This window comes from Indicator indicator, chromosome Z, assembly GCF_027791375.1.
Source record: "Indicator indicator isolate 239-I01 chromosome Z, UM_Iind_1.1, whole genome shotgun sequence".
NCBI lineage: Eukaryota > Metazoa > Chordata > Aves > Piciformes > Indicatoridae > Indicator > Indicator indicator.
In genome coordinates, this window is record NC_072053.1 from 19204595 (window position 1) to 19225143 (window position 20549).

A 20549-nucleotide genomic window follows, 5' to 3' on the forward strand; every position below is an offset into this window, starting at 1 on the left:
CTCTACAGCTACCTGAAAGAAGGTTGTAGTGAGGTGGGGGTTGGTCTCTTCTTTCTGGTATTATGTGATAGGATGAGAGGAAATGGTCTCAAATTGTGCCAGAGGAGCTGCAAATTGGGTATTAGGAAAAAAATCTTTAGGGAGAATGTCAGGCATTGGAATAGGTTACCACAGAATCATAGAATCAGTCAGGGTTGGAAGGGACCACAAGGATCATCTAGTTCCAACCCCCCTGCCATGGGCAGGGACACCTCACACTAGATCAGGCTGGCCAGAGCCTCATCCAGCCTGGCCTTAAACACATCCAGGGATGGGACCTCAACCACCTCCCTGGACAACCCATTCCAGGCTCTCACCACTCTCACGATGAAGAACTTCTTTCTTATGTCCAGGGAGGGGGGAGAGTCACCATCTCTGGATGTTTAATGACCATGGTGGTGTTACATGGTTGGACTTGATGAGCTTAGAGGACTTTTCCCACCAAAAGGATTCTATGATTTTTCTCTTTATGCCTTCCCAGAAGGGAACGGATTACCAGAAGCACAGCTTAAAACAGTAGGTCCCAGCAACTCAGTTTTAAAGCCTCAAACATGCTATCACAATACCAAATCTCACTAGCCTTGAGGACAAAGAGGGCTCTAATCTCCCACCTGGCTATGACTTCTCTGAGATTTATCAATGTTCCTACTCACCACAGAAAATATTTAGAATACAAACACTGCTGGAAACAGCTCTCTATCTAAACTCTCAATCTGTTGATTTCACCAAACAGAAACTCCTTGCCCATTTGCATTTGTAGGAAAGCCATAGCAAGCCACTCCTTCCCAAGCCAGGACAACTTTTGGTGTGCACGTTTTCCTCAGAGGACTTGCAATTTTCCCCCTCCTGCCTTCACATTGTGTACAGCTGCTGAGCTTTCATCCTGGCAAAGAGGTCTGAGAGCCAGAGTGGGGTCAATGCTGGGCAGATTTCAGATTGCATGTTTTATAAAGAACAGACATGAAGACCAAAGAGCAGGAAATTGATAGAAGATAGTAAGGGATGAGAAATAACTCAGTGATAGGAGTGACAAGAAGCAGAGATACATACTTTTCTTATTAAAAATCTGCATATGAAAGCAGAGGGGAGCATCCTCACACACAACAGACCTGCCCCATGTTATCTCTTCCCTTCTGTGTGGCCTGAGACAGACCAGACACACAACTTATTCTACAGTTTAAAAAGTCTTCTATAGGGTTTCTTTAGTTGTTTGAGAATTTGGGGATTTTTTTAACAGTTTTGCCACCACTCTATGTGCAAGTGCTTTAATGTGGCAACAGCCACACAGTAAAAACTGCAAAAAGATCTGTAGGCACAACTGATAATATCTGGAACACATTAAAAAATTAGAATATATAGTTCCCTCAGCAGCTGTACTACTTTTCTCACGGTCTTTACTAATTACATACATTGAGGAGGTATCAACAATTGAAGACCCAAGGTCATGTTTAGCTTCCTTTTTGAACAAGGCACAGAACAATACCTTCAGCGTTGACAATGCTGCAGTCTCAAGTGTCACAGAACTAAAACTTCAAAGAGTTTCTTTGCCAAAAGCTCCCCTTTTTATCCCCCTTTTTCTTTTTCCTTTTTTTTTTTAATCACAGAAAATTTAACATGGCATCTTTATGGAGTGGTCCATCTGATCCACTTGGCCACCTCTCTTGTTTCCCAGCCCCACCAGCACAGGGACCTGCAAAACTGAGTGGTTTCTTGACCCAGTTGCCTCCCTGCCCTCCATTCCCATCCCTCTCATGAAAACAAGCTGCTTGTTGGCTGCCTTCCTTCATGTGTATTTCTCAGAGTGATAATTTGCATTATAAAACACACAGGGAGGAATCAATTTAAGTTTTGGTCCCAAAGGCAAGCATTAAAACCAATTCTGAGGCACTCCCAACATTCCTTCTGCCATCTTCCCCACTCTTTAAAAGCCATCTCCACTATGCAACCGATTTTTATATCTTTTAGTGAATCATTTAAGACAGCTTTCTTTGCTCGTTACCCTAAAGAGTTAAAGGTTACATGGTCTGTGTTGTCTCATGATGAGAAAAGAGACAGACAAGACCAATGTTTTATTTACACTTTTAAATTGGATGCAGAAATACGTATAAACGGATTAATTTTAATTACTGTCCTAATTTTGTTGTGTTTTTTTTAATGCATTAAATTAATGCACTGCTACCCTGTGTATTAACAAATATGCCAAGTCTTTGCCTGCTTTAAAGCCCCTTTGTTGCTTAGAGGTTTTTTATTATATATCAAAAGCAGGCTCTGAATAGTTATTTTCAGAAACCATGCTGGAATAAAGCATGGGACAAACATTTTTCTTGCTGTTTAACCAGGTTGCTCCCACAAGTGTTATCCTACAGGGTAAATGTCTGCACTATGGCCTTTGTGCCCTATCAAAAAGCACAGTGAAGGCAGCTTCTCCCTCCAAATCCACCCCAATAACATCTTTGTTATTTGGAAAGCTAAAACTAGGTACCAGCCCCAGACCAGAGGCATTTGAGTAATGGCTTTAACATTTTTCTTCCCTTGAACTGCATCTCTGGCAGCTGCAGAAACTAGATTCCTCACAGATAAAGAGCAGGTGCAGTAGGAAGATTTTTTTTTAAGACCATGTTTGATGTCTTGACATTTCTGTTATATTTCATCAGTGCACAAAGCAAAAGCAGAATCACTAAAAAGCAAGAAAGGAAAAAAATACCAGTTCTGTCTTTCTGGAGCTCAGTAATCCAGATCTTGGATATTTGAGTTTCTTCTACAGTTGCCACAGCTCCAGTCAGGGGAGTTACCAACCATCAGCCTTCATCCTCATCTTCTCCACATTGACTCATGACAAACACAGAGAGGCGTCGGCCTCAGAGGCTTTATCTACAGTGCAAACCAGGCAAGAAAATCTCAAGCCATTTGCTGTCTCCAGAATCTTAAGACTCAGCCTCCTTATACACAAGTTTGCTTGCAGCCTCTTAGTATTTTTGGCATTTGAGGACCATCTCTGAAGAAGATCCTTCCTCCTAAACACAGGCTCCCATGAAATGGCTCTCTCTCATATGAGCTGTATCTTCCTGCATAAGCTTGCTGAGATTCAGTATTTCCCCACAACCCCCACCACTAAGCACCTGTCACTGCCTTGCTTCCACTCAAGTCAGCAGCACTACTGAAATAAGAAATAATGCTCCTCTGTTCCTGGTTTTCCATTTTTCAACTCCTTGCTGTGATCACCTCACGTTGTTGACCCCGACAAGCATTTACATGTGCTCTGACTTTATTCTGCACACAAGCATGGCAGCCCACGTGTACTACTTCCCAATCAAGCCACTGCTATTCTTTCCTGTACTGGAAAGGGCTGGAGAGGATCTCCCTCCAAACGCTCCCACAGCTCCAATGCGCAGAGGCGTCACGGCCACCACAGTGTGCCTATATCCACATTATGTGGGCACAACCTCATGAAGTTTAATAAGAACAAGTGCAGGGTCCTGCATCTGGGGAGGAATAACAACAGGCACCAGTACAGGTTATGGGCTGCCCTGCTGGAAAGCAGCTCCACAGAGAAAGACCTTGGAGTGCTGGTGGACAGCAAGTTCTCCATGGAACAACAATGTGCTCCTGTGGCCAAGAGAGCCAATGGGATCCTGGGATGTATCAACAAAGCTGTGTCCAGCAGGTCTAGGGAAGTTCTTCTACCTCTCTACTCTGCCCTGGTGAGACCACACTTGGAATCCTGTGTCCAGTTTTGGGCTCCCCAGTTCAAGAAAGACAGAGACCTGCTGGAGAGAATCCAACAGAGAGGCATGAGGATGATTAGGGGACTTAAGCCTCTCCCCTATGAAGAGAGACTGAGATCCCTGGGGCTGTTTAGTCTTGAGAAGACAAGACTGAGAGGGGATCTGATCAATGTCTATAAATATGCGAGGGGTGGGTGTCAGGAGGAGGGGGCCAGGCTCTTTTCGTGGTACACAGTGATAGGACAAGGAACAACAGGTTCAAACTAGAACATGAAGATTTCAGCTCAACATGAGGAGAAACTTCTTTACAGTGAGGGTGACGGAGTACTGGAACAGGCTGCCCAGGGGGGTTGTGGAGTCTCCTTCTCTAGAGACTTCCAAAACCCACCTGGATGCATTCCTGTGCAGACTATCCTAGGTGATCCTGCTTTGGCACAGGGGTTGGACCTGATGATCTCTTGAGGTCCCTTCCAACCTCTGATACACTGTGATACTATGATACTGTGATGTGGAAAGCACCAACAGCAGACATGAGGTCCACGCCTACAAAAACTGGGTTGTGTGACGCTTCCAGAGTGAGGACAGGACCTCTGGATACTACCACATCCTCCTCATTGTCTTCTCTTCTTCCATGCTCCTCCTGTGAGCACTCTTCCCTCTCCACTTCCCAAATACATGGACATGACTACTCTTTACCTCCTCTCAACTTGACTTTAGTCTACTGCTCCTACCTCAGCAAGCACTCAGACAGTCCAGTCAGAAATGAAGTGAAACCCCTAGCCATTTCAGAGCTGTTGTTGTGACACCACCAACAGAACCCGCCTAAGCTTTTTAGGAAGGCACAGCTGTGAATGATGGACTTGTGTAGGAAAGTCTGGCACCTTTCTGTGTTTCAGCCAAAGAAGAGGGGAGGGAGGGGTGGAGAGAGAGAGAGAGAACACTTTCCCCCTCAGCTTGATGAAAGCAAAACCTGATGGAGGCAGGGAGGGAGAAACAGACGGGACACTAAGCTCCTTATTAATTAATGCATGTTTTGAAAAAAGAAATGCAACTGTGCACTAATTTCTGCCAGTTTCTAGGAGCTTTCGTGACCTTAATAATTCATGTTTATGCAAGCCGCTTATAATGTTAAGCAGTTGTTTTGTGTAGATTTTGTCCATTGCATTTAACCAAGATGAATATATCTAGCTGTGAAATGAGACTGGCTATACTACTTAAAGGGAAGATTAAAAAAAAAATACAGTGGTTTTATTAGGACAAATAAAACTCACAGTTTTGTCTGAAATGCTTTTCCATCCATTACTGATATACGCAACGTAAGAAAAAGGGAAATTTACTTCTTTTTTTTCTTTTCTCTCCCATATTCATACTTTCCTTTTCATGTCTTGGCAGCATTTCTAATATAAGCTTTCATTGTTGGTCCAGGACAGAATCAGTGTCTCCTTCTTTTGCTTTTCTTCACAGCAACAGGAGAGTAAGGGCCAGATTACAAATACCAAAGTGACTAGGAAAACTAAGAGGCAGATAGAGCTTCTGAGAACACCTTTAAACTCAGTTTGGGTTCCTGCAATGCACAGCACTACATGGCAAGAAGACTGATAGTTCCAGGGGGAGGGTTCATTCTTCCAGGTTTGTGTCCACTACTCACAGATACACAGGTCCTCTACCCATCAGGTGGACAGAAGAAAGCATGCCAGCAGCCAGAAAAGGCAGCTAGCTGCCTATTGTCCTGAACACTTTCATAAGCCTTTCCCACCACACCAGATGAGAATACCCCTATACATTTTTCACAGAAAAAAACAGGTCCTGGAAAAATTGACATTGACTTTTTACCAACACAAACTGGACAGATTTTCTCACCGTTTCTTCAAAATTTGGCCAGGTTTAAGGGGAACAGAGAACTGGTCTTTCCTGGGTCGCTTTGGGAAGGAGAGGGCAATACTGTTGTGAAGGGTCACCTCTCTCAAATGCTGGTAATCTTGTGCACATCCCTGCCAGGGCATGCTTCTACTTTTGGAAGCTCTTCCATAAAGACTCTTAGATGGCTTTTAACCTGATTCAATTTAAACAATTTCTTATTTAAGAAAAATGGTGTTGGTTTCAGCTGGAATTGTTGTCTGCTCCACAATGCAAACTGCTAAACACAGGTTGCACCTGCACCTCCCAGTAAACAGAACGTTCCTGTGTGCAGCAGAGGAAGAGCAAACTGTCCCTGCAGTGCCAGCAGCTTCATAAAATAAATAGAAGTGGGAGCTGAAAGAAAAAGAAAACTGTAAAAGCCAAGAGGTTTGTTGCTTTTCCACGTTTGCTCTGGCTCCAGCAGAAAGGGCCCCCAATGGATTTTTTTTCCCCACAAAGAGGAGATATCAACATTTAATACAACCTACACAAACGTTGACACTCAGAGTGTACACAATGGACTTGATGTATCGACTGCTTTTGGGGGTTGTGCAGCCAGGCAAACTCCAGGCAATGATAGATGAAAGTGAAACCAGGTGGTTTTAAGACAAATACTAGGTCTTCCATAGAAAAGTTTATGTTTAGTCTTGATATACTAGCTATCATTCCTGTGGCTTTTCCAGCCTTCATTGAGTTAAAGTTTCAACCAACAATTACAAAAATAACAATGTAATTTGCCTTAGCAGCTTATAGTAGTTTTTAGAACAAGCTGCAGCCTCCTCTCCTGCTTCCACCCACCCACAACAGAAGGCAATGGATCCAGGCATAGTCCTATGAGTACAAGCCCATGGTAGCAGCAGTGGCACAAGATAATGTCCACGGTCTTGGCTATCTAACAGCACACAAAGTTCAAAAACTTTCAAAACTTTTTCTTTCTTTTTTTTTTGTGCACCTAAAAGATCCAGTCTAATAGTTTCTCTCACCACACACTGGCATCTAATCCAAGCTCCATCAGATTTAAGGCCATCCCTACCCTGAGGTAGGATTATCTCCCATGAACATTGAGGAGAGACACTGTAAGATGCCATGTCATGAATCAACACTTCCTGTATCCCACCAGTGTGATTACCTTGGAGCTATCATTTCACCTACAGGAGGTATTAAAAGGCTACTGATAAAGTCATGCAAGCTAAGACTTCCTTCTCACATACTCCACTTTTTCCAAAGTCTCTGTACACACGAAAGGCCACTATCATATTAGAGGACCACTACAAAAAAGAAGTAGCAATTCTAAGAGCTTCCACATGTTTCTGAAGCTGAGGTAGCATTTTTCATGCTTGCCCATGCTCACAAAACAATCATGTAGGAGGTACAGAGCCGAGGACTAACAAATAAACCTCAGAAAATAGTTCAGCTGAGAAACTTGCAACTGTGATCCCTACATTTTTCCCCACCTCGCCCCCTAAAACATGTGTAACAAGGGGGCAGCTGCCTGCTGCGTCTGATCATTTCACATCTATCAGACTGGAGGATTCAAGGTGTATCCATGCCAGGAGCATCGCAGCCAGCCGTAAGGTTCTGACGACCGGCGCTCTCCTGTAGTTCTAACTACAGGGCAGCACCTCACACTTCAAAACATCTAAAAGTTAAGAAGTATATAAAGTGTCTAACGATTTACTGTAATGTTCTCCAGACAAGCACTAATATCTCACCCCCAAGAATCGAAACTAATTGGAGGTGGAAGAATATCTTAATTTATATAGATCTATATTGTAAAATGGCACTTGAGTGACAGGCAATTACACATCAGGCAATTTCTATTATGTAGTGTATAGTGGAACAGATAGAGCAGGAAGGATTAAAAACCACAAGTCTAAATAAGCCAAGAAATAAAATTTGTGTGCACTGCCTGTATGATCGATGCAAACATAACCACAAACATTTGCATTAGAATAGTGCAGTAAATAACCACCCCACAGCTGAGACATTTACAGCTGCATTAGTAAATACACTTTCACTTCTTGTAGAGAGGACAGCAATTTATTAAACCACCCAAACAAGGCATCTTGCAATCATGAGTTTTGCGCTTTAATTAAGAAGGACTCTTCTGAAAGCAAAGCAGAGGCCTAAGTGAACCAGCAGGTCCTTTCCACCCTAGCTATCCTGGAGCTCTGATTCAGACTAGTCACTGCATAGAGGTTTAAATCCTTTGATAAGCACATGGACGTGAACTGAAAGACAAGGCTGTGGCCAAGACAAGACCATGACACCCAGTTCCCTACAGCCCCACACCTAACAGTGCACCTTCTGGAATAACTGTGCATTTTGGAGCAGGGCTACCATTTGTTTGTGGCATTTATTTTCCAGATGGGCTATGAGACTGATTTCCCATATAGAAATGTTTGTAGTTTTATTCAGAAGAGAAAGAGGAGGCTGTCTGTTACTCCATACAACTAGGGAGATGAATTGCTGCTGGAACAGGATGTGCCACATTTCACCCCACAGTCCAAGCCCCATCAAACCAAGGAAGACATTTCTCTGCTCAGCTTGTCACCCCAAGAAGTGGAGGATCCATATACAATCCATATGGAGGAAGGTTGCTCAGCAGTACAGACGAAATACTTTGCTTTTCTGATGCAAAGACTAGAAGAGTAAAGAATGGGGAAGATTGTTTAAGGGAAGGCAAATATAATCTGTGCTGCTGAGATCCTGGAAAGCAAACTCAAAGCTGGCCTTAAGACAGCCTGTCTACAAGTTTATATTCCCAGATAAACATGGCAAGCATGTTTCTAGCATTAGTATCTGCAAGGAGCACTTGAAAGAAGGAAACTGGCAGGGCAGATCTAGGATACAGATGACCACAAGACAGGTAGTCATCACTCATGGAAGTCTCAAGTCCTTCAAACCCAAGTACACTTGGAAAACTAGAAAGAGGGTAAGAGCACGATTAGTATTTTCAAGACAAACAGCCAGTTAATGTTTAATACCTGCCCACTTGTCATCTGAAATCCTTCATGACGGGAACTCAATTCAGATGAGACAGGGATTTTAGTCTTTAACAGGAGGTCAGTTGCCACAGAGATCCTGCTAGCCCTAATTAAAGCTGATGGGCTGGCAGGTAGGCATCACAACAAGCAGAGGAAATTGCCATAGGTTCCCTCTACCCCCCACTACCAGCACAGGAAACATCATCAAGCTGCTGGGGCTGCACAGTTTGCATCAGAGCATTAGGCTTGCTTAGTAAGCAAATCCTTTGGGATACATGTTTTGGTACGGAATTTGAACAGAAGCTCTCTCAAAAACCACACCATTTTGAAGCATCTTTTTGATCTTTGATGGTATTGAGAAATACATAAATACGCAAACAGATCTTGGTCCTCCCAAGACCAGTGCAACCAGTAAAGTACACAGCTCAGTATTAAAGTTAGACTGTCTCCACACTGCTGGGCAATTGCTTTTGCTTTGGGAGCAAAGAAAGAATCAGCAACACGTTAACCCTTTCCTTTGATCAGATCACAATCACTGATTTATACAACTGCTATATCTGAACATGAATGGAGGCATGGAAAAACTCTGCTTCAGGAGGTAACAGGATGTCTTTTGCCCATCTGGGAAGATGAAAGCATTGCTAAACTTAAGAGCATTGCTAAACTTACAAACAACTTGCAATGGGCACTTGGTATAATGATATCCAGTGAAGTCCCAAGTATTTAGAGAAGACCAAGCAGCTGGGCTGCTCTTCTCCAGATGTGTAACACCCAGGAGGCAACAACAGGATGTTTTCCCTGGAAGGCAACAGCAAACAGAACGGGTTTGGCATTTGTTTTAATAGGTTCTACCTTTGTCAAATTTCTGTGCAAATCCTGTTTGTCTGAGACTTTGCAAAAAGTGAAGTAAGCATCATTTTGTAGGTCAGGAAGGCTTTGGGGTTGGCACAGTGTCAGCTCCCATGCATTCTGCAAAGTGCACTTTAATTTTTCATTATAACAGCATCTACAGACTTTGATTGAAATAAATAATGAACCAATTTGTATCATGAATCTAAGAATCACTCTCCTCTGGTCCCCATCACAGAGGGGATTTTCTTCCCAGTGACAAGTGTTAATGCATTTATGCCCTAGTTTCCCACAGTGGATGTCACTATTGAAGTGTCAGGAAGGAAGGTTAGAGCTGCTTTTTCAGACTGCTCACGTCAGCCTCAGCAGTCCGTTTTGGATGAAAACATCCCAGCAGAACACAGGCTGAAAGAAGGCTGGATTTTAAACAGCACAGCAAAAGTCTTTATGATTAAAATGTGACATTGAATAGGTCTTTCTCCCAGTCTGAGTCAGGGAGGATGTCTATACTCTCTGAAATTACAGGGTTTTTTTGCAGAACAGCAGAAGTTTCTCAAGTCTTTAATGCAGCTAGAGACCATTTTCTACACTTTTCTTCTTTTTCAATGCTGCTCTTCCTGGTAACACTCCCAGCAGAAATCCTGACGTGTACTGCTCCATTTCTGAGAGCTGACAGACGACAGCCAGCCATTCACCACAGAGGGACCACAAAGGGGTGCCTACCTGCACTTCTCAAGAAACAAAAATGGCTAAATCCAAACCCAGTGAGGTCCAGATCACTGTTTGGTTTGGACCATGCTGTATGTATGAATTGTGGTCATTTTAACAAGCATGATTACTTGGGGGTAAAAACAAACAAACAAAAACCCCAAACTGAAAAACAAACAAACCAGCCCCAAACCCAACAAACAGCAGTTATCAAAGGCAGCCTTACTGTAATTTTAAAGTTTTGCTGAATTGTTTTAGCACAATTCCATTTAAAGAGGACTTTAGATTAAGTGCACACAACAAATGCTGTAGCCCACCCAGGTACTAATCCCCTTTGCAAACTGTCTAACACTGCAGAGAAAGTGAACAAAATGCTGGCCAAATCAAACTGTAATGAAATTAAAGCACAACTGGAGTGGCTTACCACTATGTTCTAGCAGCATTTTTGGGAGGTTGCGCCAAAGAGGAGCCATTGCAATTAGACAACAGGAAATGTGTTAGATTGTAGAACTAGAACTGCTCCCATCTCCCCTGCAAAGCTATACAATGTCAAACCAATGCAGCTGTGTCAGTGTGTGGATACTACATTAGGAGACATTTTCAAAAAGATAATGATAATTATTTTCTCCTGGAGAGTAAGCACAAATTAATTTTATCCACCTGAACGACCTTTGTCATTGTTGGAAGTTGCTGCTGGAGGACCACAGACACTGCCCTGGATGACATTACACTGCATGCTAATCTCCAGCTCAGTACAGTGGTAACTGCATGAGACAGAATGTCTTGTGACATGGTGAAGGTCAGATTAGACTCTTTGACCTTCAGGCTAAATTTACCAATTTAGTGAAATGTATTAATAACGCAGTTTTTAATTAAGACAACGTAATACGAAGAGCAACACTGCTTGGTCCATTGCAGATCTGTATTAAAATACAATATTCATGTATTCACTTTTGTACATGACCTAGCCAGGAGAGCTGTTACTGTACTGCATGGGTGATGCAAGTAGAAAGGTGAGACTCCCCAAAGGGAAGTAGCAGCACTTCATTACACCCCCAGCAGCCTCACCAGGGCCAGGCACGCCAGTTGGGAATAATGAAGTATCACACACATAGTACAACTCAGGACCTTAAGAAACAAAATGCAGTACATCACAATGGTATTGTTTCAGCAGAAACAAAACCTAAATTACTCATTCACTGCTGTTATTTTTACACCATTAGCAATAGGGTACATCTGAGTCAGTGCTGGACATGCTGCCCAGCACGTGTAAGGCAGTGCCAGGCTTTCCCTGGCTCCATGCAAGAGCCAGCTGCCACATGAACAAGGGGGTCAAATTCAGAAAAACACTCTTTTCTACTCTTTCTTTGCATACATTAATCTATATACTAAGTATTCCTGTTTACATTAGGAGATGCATGCTGTAGAAGAGTTTACAGGATGTGTATTGCAGCCAAGTTAGTATTGCTTTTGGAGCCTCTGCCTTTCCTGACTTAATGTTGCCCAGTTAAAACTTTTTTTTCTTCTTCTTTTTTTTTTTTTTAATTGTGCATTTGTCTAATGGAGTTTATTAGTGGTTTGGAATAGGTGCTATGTTGAGCACCTATTAACACCTGCAGAAAACTCAGCAAAAGAACAAGGACTATACTGAGGACAGTAACAACAAAATGCTATTTAGTATAGAAAAGTGTACAAATACAGCAATGAAAGTTACTTTTAGTAATAACATTGAGAAACAATATAGGAATGTGCCTGCATTATAAGACTTTTTTTCTATATTACTCAGGTAAAATGCTCAGCTTTTCATTTAGGGCAACTCAAGTGACCTTCAAAACGCAAAGTTGTAAAACAGTAAAAACAACAAAAACAAAAATTATTTTTTCACAGATGTCACGACTTGGATTTTCAAGGCAGGAAGTGGAGAAGAGTTTTACTTACGTTGAACAAAACATTTCCCATTGCTTATGCAGATGAGCTAAGGCAGACGGACCTTACAGTGAAGCCTCTTCCTACCTCCCAATACACACTGTGCACTCTTGCACCTAGCTAGTCTCCTGCCCAGAGCCATTTCTTTATCCCATAAAGTTGCTGAAAAGGTAGCTAGGGCAATATCACAAAGACACGCAACACCTATCGAATTTGGCCCTTATAACATAGAGGTCTGCTGTCACCACCATTGCCAAATGAGCCCTGCAGTAGATATACCCTGTGTAAGATAGCTGCAGCTCTCTGCATTCCTAGGAGAGCCTTTCCAGTGTTGCTTAGACTTTGACCTTCTCTCCCTGCTCTGTTTCAATTCAGAGAAGCAGGGTCTTGATTTCTGCTCTGGGAATCCTGAGCATCCCTGGCTGAACTCAGTCCTGCTGTGACCCTGGCAGAGCTGCTGGTAACCGCCATTTCCAGCTCAAGAGCTGGTAAACCAGACTAAACATCTACTCACGTGTCAAGGGTTTTAAGACTAGCAACCCCCTGTCATTATTGTAAAAGCAACACAAAAAAAGACCTTTTGTCATGCAAATTGAAAGACTCTTACCTTTTCTGTTAAACAAAATGGGGAAAAAAATTTACATCCCACTTCTGTAAAATGTCCGTAGTTTTATAAAAACAAAAAAATAGGTTTCCTCCAGGCTAAGCACTGAATTATTTTAAAGCAAAAAGACTTCAAAGACACATTTTACATTCTGTTTGCATTCAGACATTTTGTTTTTCAGCTAATTATGACACTGGTAATATTGCAGGCTATTCTTCCACGCACTGTGAGCTTTGGCTATCCAGGAGATAATGTGTCCAGCACAAGACCCATGCAAGAAAGGGAGAAGCCACTTTACAAAACGTGGACAAAATGTGTGAGCCATTTTGTGGGATTTACACACTATTTGCATGGACAAACGTCCTGGACATGAAAGTGATGGTTGCAGAGGGTACACAAGCCTTGCAGTCTGCCTTAAAATGAAGGCAGAGGAACTTAGATCAAAGTGGTTGAATGCTCTGACAAGATCAGCTCACAGACCTTCCTGCTGCCCATTTGCCAGGAGCAAAACAAAACCCAAGCCCTGATGGCTCCACTAAAATCAAGAGTCTTACAGACACTGGGGACAGTGCTTGAACCTACTGCCGTTGCATTGTCCAGAGCACACCAAACCCTCCTGTCAATCCCCCCGCAAGTCCGATAGCCTTCGGGGGACGAAGGTACTAAGGCATCTTGGAGATGTCCCCGCCCACTCAGGCCGGCCGTGTTCTCTCCAGGCAGAAGCTGCCGGCCGTGTTCTCTCCAGGCAGAAGCTGAGAAGATCTAACAGCTGGTTGAGAGACATTCATGAGCATTGCCGGCCACCGAGGGAAAGCACCGAGGTTAACGGGGTGGGCTGTATTACGCTCATTTATAGCTTTATGGCACCTTTAAAGGGCATCAGAGCTTTCTGTGGTCAAGTGTAATGGTCAGATAGTTACAAACTGAGACAGTTTTAAGAGAGTATCCCAGGCCACCCAAAGGAGAAGCAGCACAGCTAACTTCAGAGTCTGAGGTCACCTCTTGGTATTTCCCCCTAACGCATCTCATCCACAACTGCCACTCCGCTTAGAACACCGCATCTATCACAGCCTGCTTTGTGTGGACAAGAGTATTTAATGACACGGAGAACTACTTTCTGATGATTAGGAAGGGGGAAATCGGCCACATGTTTCATGCTGTCTGATCTTATTAAACTGCTGCATACAGGGAAGTGGGGTGGCTGGTGTTTTTCTGTGACTGTGACCCCTCTTCTTCATATCTCCGGGCCCGCTGCATTGCAAGAGAGTAACACACACTGTCACGGCATGACCTAATCCACAGCACAAGGAGCTAGCACGAAGTGTCACAGCAGGTAGTGGGGCCGCTCCTTGCTATGCATGTGGGCACACTGGGGTCAGCTGAGCAAGATCAGGGCTGAGACCCTGCAAGCACTCCCAGACCAAGGGATGCACCCTACTGACTCCCCCAGGATACTGAAACCTCATCAGCACCAGGGGATGAACTGTACTGACACCTGACCCACTAACCCAAGGGTTATGGGGAGGCATCCCACTGGCATCCAGGGGGCCGTTGCAGCCCACTCAGAAAGGACATGAAGCGTCCCAGGCCCTGATGGGGTGATGCATTCTGCCGATCCGAGGAGGTGGAGCCCTCGGGATAATAGGGGGGGCTCAAACTGTCCCTCGGGAAGCGGAGTCTCGCTGGCATCTGCGTGGGGGCAGCACCTCACCTCACCGACCGCCGGCAAATGCAGCCCCCCGGTGCCGGTGTGTGGATGACTCTCACCACCCGCCGGAGGATGGAGCCTCCTCGACCTGCTGCGGTAGCGCAGGGAGGGGATCTCACAGCCCAGCTCAGTCCCGCCGTTCCCGGGCGGCGGCGGGCAGTCCCTTCCCCGCGGGAGCGATGCCGCCAGCGGGGCAGGCACCGGCCGCCCGCAGCCTCCCCCGTGTCGAAGCCCCGCGCCTCTGCCGCGCTTCTCACTCACCTCGGCGGGACAGGGAAGATCCGACACCTGCTTGAGGTCCCCAGGGCAGAGTGGCCTCCTGCCCAGCGCCTCCACCGCGCCGCCTGCCGCGCCGCCGCGCTGCCTGCTCGGCCCGGCCCGGCCCGAGGAACGGCAGGGGCGGCCCCGACGGGGCGGGCGGCGCGGGGATCCCGCGAGGGGCGGCCCGACCGGGCGGGAGGTGCTGAAGCCCTTCGCGGGGCGGTGCCCGGGCGGTGTTTCCCCACCCCGTCCTCCCCGGGGCTCGGTCTGACCCACTGGGCACCTCGGGCTGATGAGGAGCCCGAAACGGCCAGTCAGCAGCTGCACTGCGGGGGTCGGCGGGCGATCCAAGAGTGGCTTGAAATCCCTGGCCTCAGAGGAGAAAGCGTTGTTCTGTGCAAGACTTTAATATTTTCGGGCACGCCGCGATTTAAGTCCTGAATTATTTCCTTTATATTGCTTTTAATCTTCTGGCTTTGCTCAGCAGGCAGTACTACTTCCAAAAAGGATTTAAATGAACTGTGAATTACTCGTTGTTTGGTTGTTGTTGTTGCTGTTTTAAGAGCTAATAGAATCCTTTAATTTGAAAAAGTTCCTTCTTCTTTTTTTTTTTTTTTTTTTTTTTTTTTTTTACTAGAAAGTTAAGATAATTAAAATGAAAGGGCATTTGAAAATGCTTGGTTGTTTTTTCAGGTTCACTTTTTCTAGGAACTGCAAAAGGAAATGGTTAGCTGCTCTGTTTTCTTTGATTCCAGAGTCTTTTCCCAACTCACGTATCCATACAAGGCTCAGAGAATGTGTTTCCAGCAGTACTGCTGTTCTAAAATTAAATTTTAAAAAAATAATAAAAAAGGAATTCAGATCAACCAAAGTGTCTCTAAAGCATTACCTTTATTAAAGACTCTGTCAGGTAATCATGGTGCAATTTGGCCCAGATGCTCTGCCTATCACTCCTTTGAAGATGATTGCTTGTGAAGGCAATGTCTGGGCTGATAAGTAAATCAAGCCCACTGTTTAAATGGAGGGTTGTCTCGAGGCACTTGTTGCAGTGACAGGCTCAGCATGAGGTACCAGGCAGTGCCTTAGGACTCTTCAACAGGCAAAGGGAGCTCTTAGTTGAGCTGAATTGTTCTCCAAATGCAGAATAGGTCCATGCAAACAAAGCAGTGACTCAGAGCACACTGATGGTGTCAGCCAGGCATGCAATGAGAAAAAACCCTAACCAACCCCTTCCATGCTGCTGAACTCTGGTGTGAAGCACAAGACAGTAGATGTGTGATTCCTGATGGTGACCTTGATTCAGTGAGGAAATCCCAAGCACACAAAGCCAGTAATAACTACTGGGACTGGTGGGAGAGCAGCTTCCAGCAAGCAAAACACCTGGTTTTCCATCAGCCCTGCCAGCAAATATACTGACACCATACCAGGTCACAGATTAACCAAGCAGACCATGTCCCACCATAGCTTTCTCCCGTGTCTTCACACTGTAGCATAAACCACTTAGGTGGCTCCCTGCAGGGCCAGGACTAATCCTGAACATGATTCAGTAAATTTTCAATGAAAACAAATTTTGGGATACATATTCTGCCATAAGAGTTCCGCCATAACTCACGACACCCCTCAGTCTGACCTCAGTGTCAGGGAAAGGTCATGGAGCAGGTCATCTTGAGTGCCATTTTGCAGCATATGCAGGGCAGCCAGATGATCAGGCCCCGTCAGCATAGGTTCATGAAGGGCAGGTCTTGCTTAACTAACCTGATCTCCCTCTATGAAAAGGTGACCCCCACTCAGTGAATGAAGGAAAGGCCATGGATGTTGTTTTCTAGGCTTTAGTAAAGCCTTTGACACTGTTGCCACAGCATCCTCCTGGGGGAACTGGTTGTGCTTGGATAGGTGGATGATATGGTTTAGGTAGTCATGAGGTGTAGGGTGACAGGTTGGACTCAATGATCTTTGAGGTCTCTTCCAACCTTCTTGATTCTATGATTCTATGATTCTATGATTAAGAATTGGCTGGATGGGCAGGCCCAAAGAGTGCTGGTGAATGGAGTTAAATCCCATTGGTGGCCAGTCACAAGTGGTATTGCCCAGGGCTCAGTATTGGGGACAGTTCTTTTCAACGTGTTTATATTAGTGAACTGGACAAGGGAGTTGAGTGCACCCTCAGTAAATTTGCAGATGACACTATATTGGGTGGGAGTGTTGATCTGCTTGAAGGTAGGAAGGCTCTGCAAAGAGCTCTGGACAGGCTGGATCAATGGGCTGAGGTCAGTTGTACAAGTTTTAACAAAACCATGTGCTAGGTCCTCCACCTGGGTCACTACAACCCCATGTAATGCTACAGGCTTGGGGCTGAGTGGATAGAAAGTTTCCTGGTGGAAAAGGGTCTGGGGGTGTTATTCAACAGCCAGCTGACCCTGAGCAATCAATGTGCTCAGGTGGCCAATAAGGCCAACAATATTGCAGCCTGTAACACAAATAGTGTGGCCAGCAGGAGTAGGGAAGAGGCCAATGCTCAGCACTGATGAGGCTGTCCCTTGAATATTTTGTTCAGTTTTGGGGCCCTCACTACAAGAAAGACATTGAGTTGCTGGATGTATCTAGCGAAGAGCAACAAAGCTTGCTGAGATAACTGGGTTTGTTTAGTTTGGAGAAGGGGAGGCTGAGGAGAGACCTCATTGCTCTGTACAACTACCTGAAAGGAGGTTGTAGTGAGGTGGGAGTCAGTCTTTTCTCTATAGCATCAGGTGATAGGATGAGGTTAAATGGCCTGAAATAGTGCCAGGGGATCTTTAGATTGGGTATTTGGAAATTTTTCTTTCCAGAGAGTGGTCAGGCATTGGAACAGGTTATCCAGGGAGGTGGTGGCGTCACTATCTCTGGAGGTGTTCAAGAAACATTCAAGAAACTTTGGGATTTGGCCATGGTGGTGTTATGTTGATGGTTGGACTCCATGACCATAGAGGTCTTCTCCAACCAAAACAATTCTATGACTCTATGTAGCTAATTCTGCCCTGTTCACCTGCCAGGTCATGGCTGATCAAGGCCCCTCCAAAAGCTCCAATATCAGACTAATTTAGTCTCCATCATTGAATTTTCCCTCCTATTCCTAGGGACCTGCCTTTGAATAATGCTCAGTTTAGTATTTATGCCCATGAGAACAGCCGTGCTTTCACAAATGGTTCCTCTGAGCTGCCATGTAGTTCACTGGAAAACATTCTGGCTCACAGCAATGAGATGGATGATGAGAGCAAGGCTGGAGAAACTCAGAATTATCTGAGTTTGACTCCCAAGTTCAAAAATGTGATTATCTCTCAGTAGGACATGAAAAATCCCCAGAGGTCCCACAGTACCTTGGGATAGCAACCCAGAGTGCTGAGCCCTTGTTTCTGTGCACAGATGTCCCCTGTGATCAATTCTGGCAGGAAATAATAGCCAATAACCATGCAAATGTGACAATTAACTTCAGCAGCAGCAGTGTATGGATCAGAATCACCAAAATATACATGCACTAATTTCCAATTATCCATTATATTCCACTTTAAAGGTCCACAAGTCCAGCCTATTTGTGTGGCTTGTTGCTAAATCAAGGGAGCAGATTATGCCTGAACCATTTCTCATGCAAATCAAAGCAATTCTATAGATTTCAGGGGCTACACCAATGTAGAAGGGGCATAAAAGGCGATTTTGCTCTATCTTTATCTCCCCACACAACAGTATCACTTAAATCTCTCTAAAGCCAGTCATAACCATTTCTGCATCAGTTGTAAAATAGCGTTATAAAGTGCTGAGGGTTTGGTGCTCCTGGTGCAGAGCATGTGGCTTCTAGCAGGATGATACCACAGAGGCAAAGTTCATGCTCGTAAACAATGTCTTTTGCTAAGTACTTTCACAAGCAGCTGTTTGCGTTCAATTTTGTAATGTAAATCAGTCACTGCTTTTATCTTCTGATTTCAGGCCAAAAGGTAGAAAAGATACTGTGCTATCTGTATGTGTTGTGTTTATTCTGCAGATCTCTAGGGAAAGGTCAGCTTTACCAATGTAGTCAGTAATTCTGAGGGCTGCTAGAAATATTCTTTTACACATCTGAGAAATACTCTTTTTCTTCTGTGCTTCTGGAAGGTCATGCATCTCTTCTGCAATGCAAACATAAAAATCCTAACTAAATGTGGTTTCATGAGTACAGATCTCCAAGCATTGGTATATAGGATTTGCAATACTTGTATTTTGCATCTTGGTCAGATATCAAAGTGCAAGCCAGCATTCTGGTATTTTTTGGTCACGAATAAGTATATTCCTTAGCATTTTCCACACGTCACCTCCTAAGGAGTGCCCGAAATCTCATCTTATTTTGCTTTAACAGGGGAAGGATGATAAAAGTAAAACAGTTTTCATGACCCCAGAGGAATCTGGTAAAGAAGCTGGAGCCTAAGGGAAAAGGAAGAAAATGGAAAGCGGAGAGAAAGATCATATTAAGCCGATAGAGTAATGTTCAGATCTGGGGACTCAAATGCTGCTCAGATCATATAACCTCATGTGGCTGTATCAGCAGGACAGGATTTCAGTAGCATATTTTCAGAAACCTGGAATATTTTCAGAGTTGCTACACAGCAGATTTTAGTCACCCTAACAACATTTTATCCCCATGCCAGGTTCAGCAATCTGCAGTTTTGTCATATTTTCCAATCACAAGCAGGATTCTCTGCCCTGACCCATGCCACCCTGACAGCATCCATCCTCTGCTGTGCTCTGAGGACCACTGAACAGCATCCAATCATCTAGGAAGATCTGCTGAGCTATCACCTGCCCTCAGCTCTCCCTGAAATCCCTAGATGTGGGGGTCCATATTATTCTAACTTTTTCTGAAGCTGATTTGATGGGTCTAGTTTAGCAGCTTGAAGGACAGACTAGGTAGAGAAGAACCAAATGAGGAAGAACCGAGTCTTCATAAGCAGGAGAGATGTATATAATGCTGCCTCTATTGACAGAAGAAAGTGGGGCAATAGGTATCTGGGGCTGATTAGCCTGAATTATGACTTTCCTTCAGCAGTTTCCAAAATTCAGGCTGTGATTTAAAATGCACAGCATGACTTCTGACACATTGTAGGCTCCACATAGCAAGAACAGTGTTTTTGGAACTAAACTGAGACCCTTTGTTTTAATATCATATCTCTCTTTACCCATCTCTGCCTTTTGCATAGAGACACACACTTTTCTATGTACATAGCTTTTATAAAATAGACCAAGGACAAGCTGCCACTGGCTGTGCTGTTATGATTTCTATTTGCAAGAAGACTAAAATAAACTGTTCTGTTGGTTTCCTTGTCTACATGGAAAAATTAACCAGCATGATTGTGGTAATAACCTAGAGTTATCATGGTCCTCAGGTGGGCACACTGTTTCATTTCTATTTGGAAATAATTACTTCAAAAGCAGAGCAATGTTTCTAGGACAGTATCTTATTCTGAAAGAGCATATCCTTACATTTTTCCACTGTGGCAGCAGTGACAGTATTTGCTTTGCATAAGCAAAGCCCAAGAGAGAGAATACATTACATATGTCTCCTCCATAGCATGGTGCAGTAAATATGAGACTAAAAGGGCTGAATAAGAGAAATCTTGGAAGTTGGATGGAGCCTTGCACAGAAAGTGAACAGCCACACTAGTCTCCAAGCTGCAGTCACAGTTCGGCTCTGTACAGGCTTCTGTCATCTCTGACACTTCACTTTATTCCACTTTAATTTGGATCATCAACTACAAATAGGAGCAGCAAAGAAATAAAAAACAAACAAACAAACAAACAAACTAAAAAACCCACCCCAAAACGTCACCTTCAACAAATAA